The sequence below is a fragment of the Callorhinus ursinus genome, unplaced genomic scaffold (genome assembly GCF_003265705.2).
Source record: "Callorhinus ursinus isolate GAN/ISIS: 27379988/994484 unplaced genomic scaffold, GSC_fseal_2.0 scaffold6, whole genome shotgun sequence".
In the NCBI taxonomy this organism is placed as follows: domain Eukaryota; kingdom Metazoa; phylum Chordata; class Mammalia; order Carnivora; family Otariidae; genus Callorhinus; species Callorhinus ursinus.
The window spans coordinates 59,818,004-59,830,192 of NW_027397068.1; positions in this window are offsets into that span (position 1 = coordinate 59,818,004).

Genomic DNA, 12,189 nt, shown 5'->3' on the forward strand with positions numbered 1-12,189 from the left:
CAACTACATATGGGTGGTGAGCCCATGAAATCTAGAGAAATGATAAGTGAATAATAAAACAATTAGTATTAATTCAAGAAAGTAACCTCGTGCGACAACCAACATATTCCTATCATTACAGGGATATGCTAAACATGGGTAAGAATCAAGACAGTTTGCCCTCAGCTTAGCTCTATCCTGGGCTCAGAAAACCTATTTCTGGAGGAAAATGATTTCAATTTCTAAAATCCATGTCTTCCTAGACGAGCCATGCACATACGAAACCAGGCATGAATTACAAAAAACAACAGGATCTACCCATGGCTGGGGTATCCAAATACTGCTTCCTGAGATCCCATTTTTTGTTTATTTATTTACTTAATTTATAATGGGAATTTCTGGGGCACCTGGGTGGCTCAGTCAGTTAAACATCTGTCTTCGGCTCAGGTCACAACCCTAGGGTCCTGGAATCGAGTCCCACCTCAGGCACCCTGCTCAGCTGGGGTGGGGGGAGGGAGTCTGCTTTTCCCTGTCCCTCTGACCCTCCCCCCCGGCTCATGTGCTCCTGTGCAAGCACACACACACACACTCTCTCTCTCTCTCAAATGAATAAATAAAAAATCTTTTTTAAAAAAATAACGGGAATTTCTGGTTTCTGCCAAAACTGACCAAAATGTTATCTAATCACAATGTGGTTGTCATGTAATAAGTAGAGTTATAAATACCATTTATTTTCTCTCCTCCAATAGATCCTTTCTTTTGAGGTCTGGATCTTTTGCATGCAGGTAAAAACTCTCATTCCCCCCCACCCAGATCTATTTGTAAGGTTTTGTGTATGTATATATATATACAATACAACAAAACAATGTTCTAGTTTGTCACAACCTATTTGAATTATTTCCCAACTCTGTTCCCTTAGTATATTGAGCAAACAGTACTCTAAATTGTCACAACCTGTTTGAGTTATTTTTTTTTAAAAAAAAGACTTTATTTCTTTATTTGAGAGAGAGAGAGAGAAAGCATGAGTGAGCACAAGCAGGGGGAGTGGGAGAGGGAGAAGCAGGCTTCCCGCCGAGCAGGGAGCCCGACGCGGGGCTCGATCCCAGGACCCTGAGATCATGACCTGAGCCAAAGGCAGACGCTTAACTGACTGAGCCACCCAGGTGCCCCTATTTTATTTTTTTAAAGATTCCACTCATTTATCTGAGAGAGAGGGAAAGAGGGAGAGCGAGCATGAGAGAGAGAGAGCAAGCACCAGAGGGGGGAGAGGAAGATGGAAAGGAAGAAGCAGGCTCCCCACTGAGCAGGGAGCCCGAGGCGGGACTGATCCCAAGACCCTGAGATCATGACCTGAGCCAAAGGCAGACAAACAACGGACTGAGCCACCGAGCCCCACCCCCAAAACATTTGAATTATTCTTTAAATCCATTTAGTGTATTAAGTAAACATGTACTGATTATTAATTTCATTTCCCACATTTTCCTGATAACAAGAAGAGGAGTCCTAAGTAGTAGTTATTAGAAATGTGAACTGTGAATGTGAACAGATCCTTTTGAGGTTAGGTATCGAGCATATCAAGGGCTCCCGGGTTTTTTCTCCCATGGATAAATTGTTTAAGTGGAGTTCCTGAATCAGAACAGTTTAGGGTCAAACCCATGAACAGAGGGACTAGAGTATATGCCGCTTCAACTGGCCTACCCTCAAAGACTAATGAGTTACCTAGGTGAATCTTAATCAGTTTTTGAAAGGATAAACACAGCTGGATGATAGAGCATTAAAATGTGGTCCTTATATCACCTTCTTTGGAATCATTGGGAGTCTGATTAGGCCCTTCCCAGACCTACTGAATGAAGCTCTCCAGACCACGTTCAGGAATCTGTTACATAGGCCTGCTGGTTCCCCAAATAACCTGTTGATAAGACCAAGTCGAGGGTTTTTTTTGTTTGTCTTGGTAAAGTAGTAAGGGAGAATACTATCTGACAGAATTTTTGTAGTGTCTCCGAGGGGAAAGAGCTTGGTTAGGATTGCAGAACGGGGATAATATAATAGTTTAGGATTGGTAGGCATAGCAAGGTGAACATTCTGAGGCAAGGGTTTTTGGGGTTTTTTTTTCCCTAATTTTAATGTAATTTATTTATTTTTTTAAATTTTATTTTATTATGTTATGTTAGTCACCATTCATTACATCATTAGTTTTTGATGTAGTGTTCCATGATTCATTGTTTGCGTATAACACCCAGTGCTCCATTCAATACGTGCCCTCTTTAATACCCATCACCAGGCTGACCCATCCCCCCACCCTGTCCCCGCTAGAACCCTCGGTTTGTTTTTCAGAGTCCATCGTCTCTCATGGTTCATCTCCCACTCTGATTCCCCCCCTTCATTTTTCCCTTCCTACTATCTTCTTCTTTTTTTATTTTTTAACATATAATGTATTATTTGTTTTGGAGGTACAGGTCTGTGATTCAACAGTGTTGCATAATTCACCGCACTCACCATAGCACACACCCTCCCCAATGTCTATCACCCAGCCACCCTATCCCTCCCACCCCCACCACTCCAGCAACCCTCAGTTTGTTTCCTGAGATTAAGAATTCCTCATATCAGTGAGGTCATATGATACATGTCTTTCTCTGATTGACATATTTCACTCAGCTTAACACCCTCCAGTTCCATCCACGACGTTGCAAATCACAAGATCTCATTCCTTTTGATGGCTGCATAATATTCCATTGTGTATATATATATATACCACATCTTTATCCATTCATCTGTCGATGGACATCTTGGCTCTTTCCACAGTTTGGCTATTGTGGACATTGCTGCTATAAACATTGGGGTGCACGTACCCCTTCGGATCCCTACATTTGTATCTTTGGGGTAAATACCCAGTAGTGCAATTGCTGGGTCTCATGGTAGCTCTATTTTCAACTGTTTGAGGAACCTCCATACTGTTTTCCAGAGTGGCTGCACCAGCTTGCATTCCCACCAACAGTGTAGGAGGGTTCCCCTTTCTCCATATCCCTGCCAACATCTGTCGTTTCCTGATTTCTTAATTTTAGCCATTCTGACGGGTGTGAGGTGGTATCTCATTGTGGTTTTTATTTGTTTGATTTGGATTTCCCTGATGCTGAGTGGTGTTGAGTACTTTTTCATGTGTCTGCTGGCCATTTGGATGTCTTCTTTGGAAAAATGTCTGTTCATGTCTTCTGCCCATTTCTTGATTAGATTATTTGTTCTTTGGGTGTTGAGTTTGATAAGTTCTTTATAGATTGTGGATACTAGCTGAAGCAAGGGTTTTGAAGAATGTGGGGGAATACAGTTGTTTGATGTTGTCTGCTGAAGAACTGAATAGTTTGATGTTCACATAACTAGGTTTTTCAGGAAGTTTCTGGAACAAACAATGAAGTTATAATAAAATCATAATGATGAAGACAGAGGAATACTAAAACTATGTTAGTGAAGACAATGGAATTCTAAACTCATGACATTGTAGACAAAGTTGAGTGGGCATAGATATACTTGGCTCTCAGCTTCTTTCAGCCTGAGCTGAAAAATAGATCATTGATATCTGGGAACATGATCAAGCCACAACTTCGCCACAATTTGAGGTGTCAGAATCAAGTGTCATGTTTCTCAGGTGGTCATTTCAACTGCCATTGTCAGTTTTCCTGTTCTTTTTGCCGAATGATCATTTGTTAGATCATTAGATGGGACCACAGCTACATACAATATGCAAAACAGTATGCAAAAAAGATGTGAACATTGCAACTCAGACAATAGCAAGACGAGGCTTACAATCAGAGTTTGCATTCTGCTTTTCAGCCAGGAGCCATGAGTACCCACACTAAACTCAGAGAATAGATACTATCACCCATTTGATGAGCCGGCAGAAATAGATATGGTGTTACTAGCAAAAACCTTTAAATTTGTAATTTCTTCATTTGTATCCTGGATTCTGTTAGTAATATTTTAGATACCAAAAAGGTCTGCAGAGCTGTAATCACAACATCCTTTCTCTAAAATAACACCTGTTCCCTTTAGAGGTCGATGTTACATGGCAGCTCTATTCCGAACCATCTGTTATTTTCCCTGTTTCAGTCTTAAGATCTATCCCATCAACAAACAAAACTAAGTCTCGATTTTCTAAAGTAGTTGCTAGCATATCTATTCAAGGGCCTAGACAGTTCGCAAACAGACGTTAGACAGTCATAAGTGCCTCCTCCTTAAAGATAATGGCAGAAGAGGAGCAGGAGTCAAAGCATTATAATGATGTATAGGAATATGTGAGGGGAAAAAAGAATAGGCTTTTGTAGGAGGTAAGCCTACTTGCAGAGAGACGTTTATTTTCAGTGAGCAACAAAGAATTTGCCTGAAGAGGGACTCCAGTTGAAAGGAAATGCTAATAAAGGAATTGACAGAGCCTCCACTAGTTTAGCTGTTGTAACTAATGCCCTTAGCAAGGTGAGCAGACTTTTGCCACCAGGTCAAGTCAGAAACTAGTACGCTGTTGGGCTCTGATGATTCACAAAAAGCTGAGTCAGAACACCCACGCCTTGTTCAAATCTCTCATATTATATATAATTAGACAAACAATTAGGTAGGCTCAGAGTGGGAGGTTTTTGAAGAGTTAATTGTAACTCAGCAAAGGAGTGTTTATGTTTAGATTCCCGAAGGGGTGGGTTACCCAGCGTTTGGTTGAGTCGTACAATGATGTGGAGATTCAGAACAGCTAGGAACTGCAGTAGCCAGTGAGATTCTAGAATCCTCTTCATCATCTCTCAGTTCCTGCCCTGAGAAAGTCCGGCAAGGCCAAGCCTGTTGAGAGAAAGAAATTTACCTCTTCGGGGTAAATCTTGTTCTAGGTGATGCACTTGACTTTGGCAAAATTGTTAGGCTCTCTTTGGAAATATGCTGCTTCTGAGCTAAAACAGTAAGCAGAAGAATGGCATCAGTCTGAGAGCTCACGCCATCTCAAGAACACAAAAGTGGTCATTCACATATTGGATAAGAATTGAATCACAAGGAAATTTAGGTACTAGAGCTGGTGGTTGAAGACCTTGTGAAAAGTAGGAGGGAGCTTTCATAGTATTTTAGGCCAGAGCAGTCAGGTGTAGTGTGGATTTTTCTAGAAAGCAAAAAATTATTGATTATTTTGACCTGAAGGGACACCAAAACAAGCAGAACACAGATAAACTAGTGTACAATGGAAGCCTCAGGAGCCACTAAAAGAAAATAGTATTTGAGTTTGGTAACTACAGGGAGGCAGGGAGTAACTATCCTCATGGCCTGGATAAATATATATTCCATTCCCTGGGTTATTAACAGTGATGATACCAGTGTTAAAGGGAATGCTACAAAGCATTATGAGTCCTTCATTAGACCTTTGGTTATTGGTTCTAGTCCATCTTTAACTCTGGTTAAGAAGCTATCATGCGAGTTTGAGTTGACATTTAGACAAGGCAGTCTTAACCCTGATTGGCCCAGCCCCAGGAACTCGATCTATATGAGTAGACTATTTGTCTGCAAGAAGTCCGGTGTCTCCTTCAGAACCACAATGTGGGCTTGATTTAGATACACAGACATTGGTAAGTCACTCTCCAAATTAAACTATGCCATTAGGATGAATAGGGGGCCCTCAGGTATTTCAAGAAAAGAACTATTAGCATATTTAGTCTGGCTATTCAATTTGCACACTAAACTACTCTTTATGAAGTTAGCAGGTGTGTATGTTCATTAAGGAGGAAAACATGTTCCTTGGTTAGAGACCCCAGGGCGACAGTTATGGACTGGGACACAGGGAGTGTCTGAGGATTATTAGAGACACCCACCACCTGAGTATTCTAATAGTTCTGTGTTCTGTTTTAATATAGTCTTATAGTTCACTCCAAAGGTAAGGTTGTATAACTGGTAGGATTTCAGGTGGATATTGCCGCACCTGTATCAATAAAAAGTTTGCAAGGTTTCCCTTTATTATTTAAAGAAATTTCTCCTGCTAAGTTTGAAACTAGCACAGCTCCCCCTCAAAGCACCTTCACTGATTATTCACTACATTTCATTCCTATAGATTCTTGGCCAACACAATTCTTTTTCCAATGCAATTTTGTTTATAGTGACATTTTGTTTATGTTTCATGTCTTCACAAAAGATGGCCTTTTCCCACATAGACTGATTGGGGTGGGATCACCTAGCTAATTTTTGTTTTTGCTTTTGTTTTCTGTAAACCCATGTATTTGTCCTGGGACTTATTCTGGTTTTGTTCTAAGCTTTATTCAAAATATTCAACAAAGTATGGAAGGCCTGGTAACGGAGCTATTAACCATTCTAGTTTTTGCTCTCATATTAAATTCCCTCTTTCTTGCTTAAGACTATTAACAAAACGCGAGAAGAAAGCTGGGATCACATCTGCCTCAAGAGCTACTTCTAAATTTTGCCTAAAAGTAGTAAACAGCCTGTTCTCGAAGTACAAGGTGGACGCATCCTTGCTTTGCCTACGAGCCTGTACCCTAGCCCAATCTATTCTCATCAGGAAATCTTGGGGACAGCCACCAGAAGACTGTGCCCAGCCTTTCCATCTTTTCTAAACCTCTTTAGATCCCTACATAATTAGGACTCTTTTCAGTTGCTCTTGAGATCGTCCCACCCTGCCCTATTCTCCTAATTTTCTGCACCAAGTTCCCACTAATGCATTAACTAATGGGTATAAATCTGGAAGCCTTGGATTATTGGTTTCTAAAGCTCTCCTGCATTCCTCTGCAAATTTCCTTCCATCTTATAGAGGTTTGGAAACTATTTGACAATGGCTCTAAGCCCAGAGTGAGACCTGGGCTTAAAACCAAGTGTAAGAGGTTTTTCCTGCTCCGCGTGTGCTTTCATTTTAAGAGTTCATTGAGCTTTGGGGGTTTCCGACCAGCCAGGCAGCAAGGGGAGAGTGCCAGAGGGAGAGATCTGATGGAGGAGAGTGAAAGTGTGTCATATGGTAGAAAAGGAAGTACAAGATAAACGCGATTAAGTTCATCTTGTGATCTGAGGAAATCCAAGAGAGAGATAACTTTACGTTTTTCACATTTTCTTTTGCTTTGGTTGAAAATCTTAAGGAAACAATTTTGGATCTGAATTTTTTTTTGACATTTCCTTATACCAAGTTTGCAGATGGTGGATGTTTCCACTGTTGTTCCCTTTTTGTTTCTAAGGTGTCTCTCTAATGAACAATTTTGATTCTACCAAGAGTTCCCCCAAAGTGACTACTCTTACTCTAAATTATCCTTGGTGAATTAATGTAATTTAGAAAGTGAAGCTCCTGACTTGGAGCTGGAGTGTAAAAATGTGAGGACTGGACACCCAGGCAGAGGGTGTGCAGATGTAATGTGTGGAGGGAGACAAACCTGTGGGAGTCTGGGAACCGTCAATCAGTCACAGGGGTGTTTGGGTACCTCATGGCTCAAGCCCCTCAGCCTGATGGCCAGGCCATCTCTGATTAATCACAGAAGACAGAAAAGCTTGAAAAGATCTTTCCCAGAACCGGACTCCCATAGACAAAGCAAATCAAGACTGAGGAAAGTTCTCCTAGGTTTGGGAAGTGACCAAGACAGTGTTCAAAGGGTAAGTTCAAATAAGAAAACTTCTGAACTTCTCAGTTTCAAGGGCCAGTTTGATAAAGGGATTTATTGGGACCTCTTTTCTATAAATTTTCTCTTATAAATGTACAAGCAAGGTGACAAAGACAGAAATAAGGTGTTGTACTAAAGCAGTTTGCACCAAGAATAAAACTTTTTTTTTCAAATCTAAGCAGATAAGAAAACATTCCTTAAGTGAGTTCCATTGATCTATGTGTCTGTTTTTGTGCCAGTACCATACTGTCTTGATGATGACAGCTTTGTAATAGAGCTGGAAGTCCGGAATTGTGATGCTGCCAGCTTTGCTTTTCTTTTTCAATATTCCTCTGGCTATTCGGGGTCTTTTCTGATTCCATACAAATTTTAGGATTATTTGTTCCATTTCTTTGAAAAAAGTGGATGGTATTTTGATGGGGATTGCATTGCATGTGTAGATTGCTCTAGGTAGCATTGACATCTTCAAAATGTTTGTTCTTCCAGTCCATGAGCATGGAACATTTTTCCATTTCTTTGTGTCTTCCTCAATTGCTTTCATGAGTATTTTATTGCTTTCATGAGTATTTTATAGTTTTCTGAGTACAAATCCTTTGCTTCTTTGGTTAGATTTATTCCTAGGTATCTTATGGTTTGGGGTGCAATTGTAAATGGGATCGACTCCTTGATTTCTCATTCTTCTGTCTTGTTGTTGGTGTATAGGAATGCCCCTGATTTCTGTGCATTGATTTCATATCCTGCCACTTTACTGAATTTCTGTATGAGTTCTAGCAGTTTTGGGGTGGAGTCTTTTGGGTTTTCCACATAAAGTATCATATCATCTGCAAAGAGTGAGAGTTTGACTTCTTTCTTGCCGATTCGGATGCCTTTGATTTCTTTTTGTTGTCTGATTGCTGTGGCTAGGACTTCTAATACTATGTTGAATAGCAGTGGTGAGAGTGGACATCCCTGCCGTGTTCCTGACCTTAGGGGGATAGCTCTCAGTTTTTCCCCATTGAGAATGACATTCACTGTGGGTTTTTCATAGATGGCTTTTATGATATTGAGGTATGTACCCTCTATGCCTATGCTCTGAAGAGTTTTGATCAAGAAAGAATGCTGTACTTTGTCAAATGCTTTTTCTGCAACTTTGAGAGGATCATATGGTTCTTGTTCTTTCTTTTATTAATGTATTGTATCACATTGATTGATTTGCGGATGTTGAACCAAACTTGCAGTCTAGGGATAAATCCCACTTGGTGGTGGTGAATAATCCTTTTAATGTACTGCTGGATCCTATTGGCTAGTATTTTGGTGAGAATTTTTGCATCCATGTTCATCAAGGATATTGGTCTGTAATTCTCCTTTTTGGTGGGGTCTTTGTCTGGTTTTGGGATCAAGGTAATGGTGGCCTCATAAAATGAGTTTGGAAGTTTTCCTTCCATTTCTATTTTTTGGAACAGTTTCAGAAGAATAGGTATTAATTCTTTAAATGTTTGATAGAATTCCCCTGGGAAGCCATCTGGCCCTGGGCTTTTTTTGGGGGGGGGAGATTTTTGATGACTGCTTCAATTTCCTTAGTGGTTATAAGTCTGTTCGAGTTTTCTATTTCTTCCTGGTCCAGTTTTGGTAGTTGATACATCTCTACGAATGCATCCGTTTCTTCCAGGTTATCTAATTTGCTGGCATATAGTTGCTCATAATATGTTCTTATAATTGTTTGTATTTCTTTGGTGTTGGTTGATCACAACCAACTCTTTATTCATGATTTTGTTGATTTGGGTCATTTCTTCTTTTCTTTTTGGTAAGTCTGGCCAGGGGTTTATCAGTCTTATTAATTCTTTCAAAGAACCAGCTCCTAGTTTCGTTGATCTGTTCTACTGTTCTTTTGGTTTCTATTTCATTGATTTCTGCTCTGATCTTTATTATTTCTCTTCTCCTGCTGGGTTTAGGCTTTCTTTGCTTTTCTTTCTCCAGCTCCTTTAGGTATATGTAGGGTTAGGTTGTGTATTTGAGACCTTTCTTGTTTCTTGAGAAATGCTCATATTGTTATATACTTTGGAAGAGAATAGAGAGCCCAGAAATGGACCCTCAACTCTATGATCAACTAATCTTTGACAAAGCAGGAAAGAATGTCCAATGGAAAAAAGACAGTCTCTTCAACAAATGGTGTTGGGAAAATTGGGCAGCCACATGCAGAAGAATGAAACTGGACCATTACCTTACACCACACACAAAAATAGACTCAAAATGGTTGAAAGACCTCAATGTGAGACAGGATTCCATCAAAATCCTAAAGGAGAACACAGGCAGCAACCTCTTCGACCTCAGCCGCAGCAACTTCTTCCTAGAAACATCGCCAAAGGCAAGGGAAGCAAGGGCAAAAATGAACTATTGGGACTTCATCAAGATCAAAAGCTTTTGCACAGCAAAAGACACAGTCAACAAAACCCAAAAGACAACTGACAGAATGGGAGAAGATATTTGAAAATGGACATATCAGATAAAGGGCTAGTATCCAAAATCTATAAAGAACTTTTTTAACTCAACACCCAAAGAACAAATGATCTAATCAAGAAATGGGCAGAAGACATGAACAGACATTTTTCCAAAGAAGACATCCAAACGGCCAGCAGACACATGAGAAAGCGCTCAACATCGCTCAGCATCAGGGTAATCTAAATCAAAATCTCAATGAGATATCACCTCACACGAGTCAGAATGGCTAAAATTAACAAGTCAGGAAATGACAGATGTCGGCCGGGGTGTGGAGAAAGGGGAACCCTCCTACACTGTTGGTGGGACTGCAAGCTGGTGCAGCCACTCTGGAAAACAGTATGGAGATGCCTCAAACAGTTGAAAATAGAGCTAACATATGATCCAGCAATTGCACTACTGGGTATTTACCCCAAAGATACAAATGTAGGCATCCGAAGGGGTACGTGCACCCCAATGTTTATAGCAGCAATGTCCACAATAGCCAAACTGTGGAAAGCGCCAAGATGTCCATCGACAGATGAATGGATAAAGAAGAGGTGGTATATACAATGGAATATTATGCAGCCATCAAAAGGAATGAGATCTTGCCATTTGCAATGACGTGGTTGGAACTGGAGGGTGTTATGCTGAGCGAAATAAGTCAAACAGAGAAAGACATGTATCATATGACCTCACTGATATGAGGAATTCTTAATCTCAAGAAACAAACTGAGGGTTGCTGGAGTGGTGGGGGGTGAGAGGGATGGGGTGGCTGGGTGATAGACATTGGGGAGGGTATGTGCCATGGTGAGCACTGTGAATTGTGCAAGACTGTTGAATCACAGATCTGTACCTCTGAAACAAATAATACGTTATATGTTAAAAAAAAATAATAAGAAGAAGATAGCAGGAGGGGAAGAACGGAGGGGGGGAATCGGAGGGGGAGATGAACCATGAGAGACTATGGACTCTATAAGAAACAAACTGAGGGTTCTAGAGGGGAAGGGTTGGGAGAATGGGTTAGCCTGGTGATGGGTATTAAAGAGGGCACGCACTACATAGAGCACTGGGTGTTATACGCAAACAATGAATCATGGAACACTACATCATAAATAAACAAACAAACAAACAAACAAACAAAGTGAGTTTCTTTGTCCTGGAAGTTAAATCAGCACTTTGGAAGCTCACCACCAGAGTTTTTGATTGAGTAGGTGTGGGGGTGGGGGTGGGGTAGGGTTAAGACTGTATTTCTAACAAGTTCTCCTAGGAGGAGGTCAAGGACAATCAGAGTTGCAATGTCCTAGTCAAGAGCCTTGGGCTGCAACAATGAGGAAGTTTAAATAGAATCTTGATGGGAACTCCAAGATTGGCAAATTCTGGCTCCCTAAAACAAACAAATAAACCACTAAAATAATCTATTGACAATACAAAGCTGAGTTTGTTTTTATTTGTTTTGAGAGCACTGCTGACAAAGTTCTAGATAATAATGTATATGAAGTTCTAGAGTCTGGTTTATAGTGGATCTTTCTGTGCAGGTGTTTGATTAGGCCTGAATAAATATCATGATATAATAGTTTAGGATTTGTGGACAGAGCAAAGCAAAGATTTTAAGTCAAGGGCTTTAAAGAACTGTGAGGAGTCAACAGATGTCTGATGCTATCTAGCGAAGAGTTGAATGCTTTGATATTCATTTAAATGGTGTTTGGGGAAGCTTCTGGAGTAAGCAAATGGGGTTTTTGCAACATTTATCTTCCTGGGCAAGAGATTCTTGGAATAGTAAAACCATGTTGACAAAGAACTATAGTGGCATGCTGAAGTTCTATTAGTGAGGGGAGCCTAATAGCAAAATTACATAAGCAGTAAGTGTGCATGTATAGGTCTTGGAGATACATTTTTACACTTCATTTCAGTTATACCCCAAATTGACTGCATATGCAACTTTCATATTATTGATAAAAATAGACCACAAACTTAGCAATATTGGTATTAAAATCAATCACTGAGCATGTAATGAATAGAGGAGAAATAACACATCTTCACTACACCTTCACCTTCTATATCATAAAAGTATTTATTCAAAGTTACATTGTGATTTTTATATCTTGAACTTGAGGAATCCTCATGATAAGGGTTGAGAAACAGA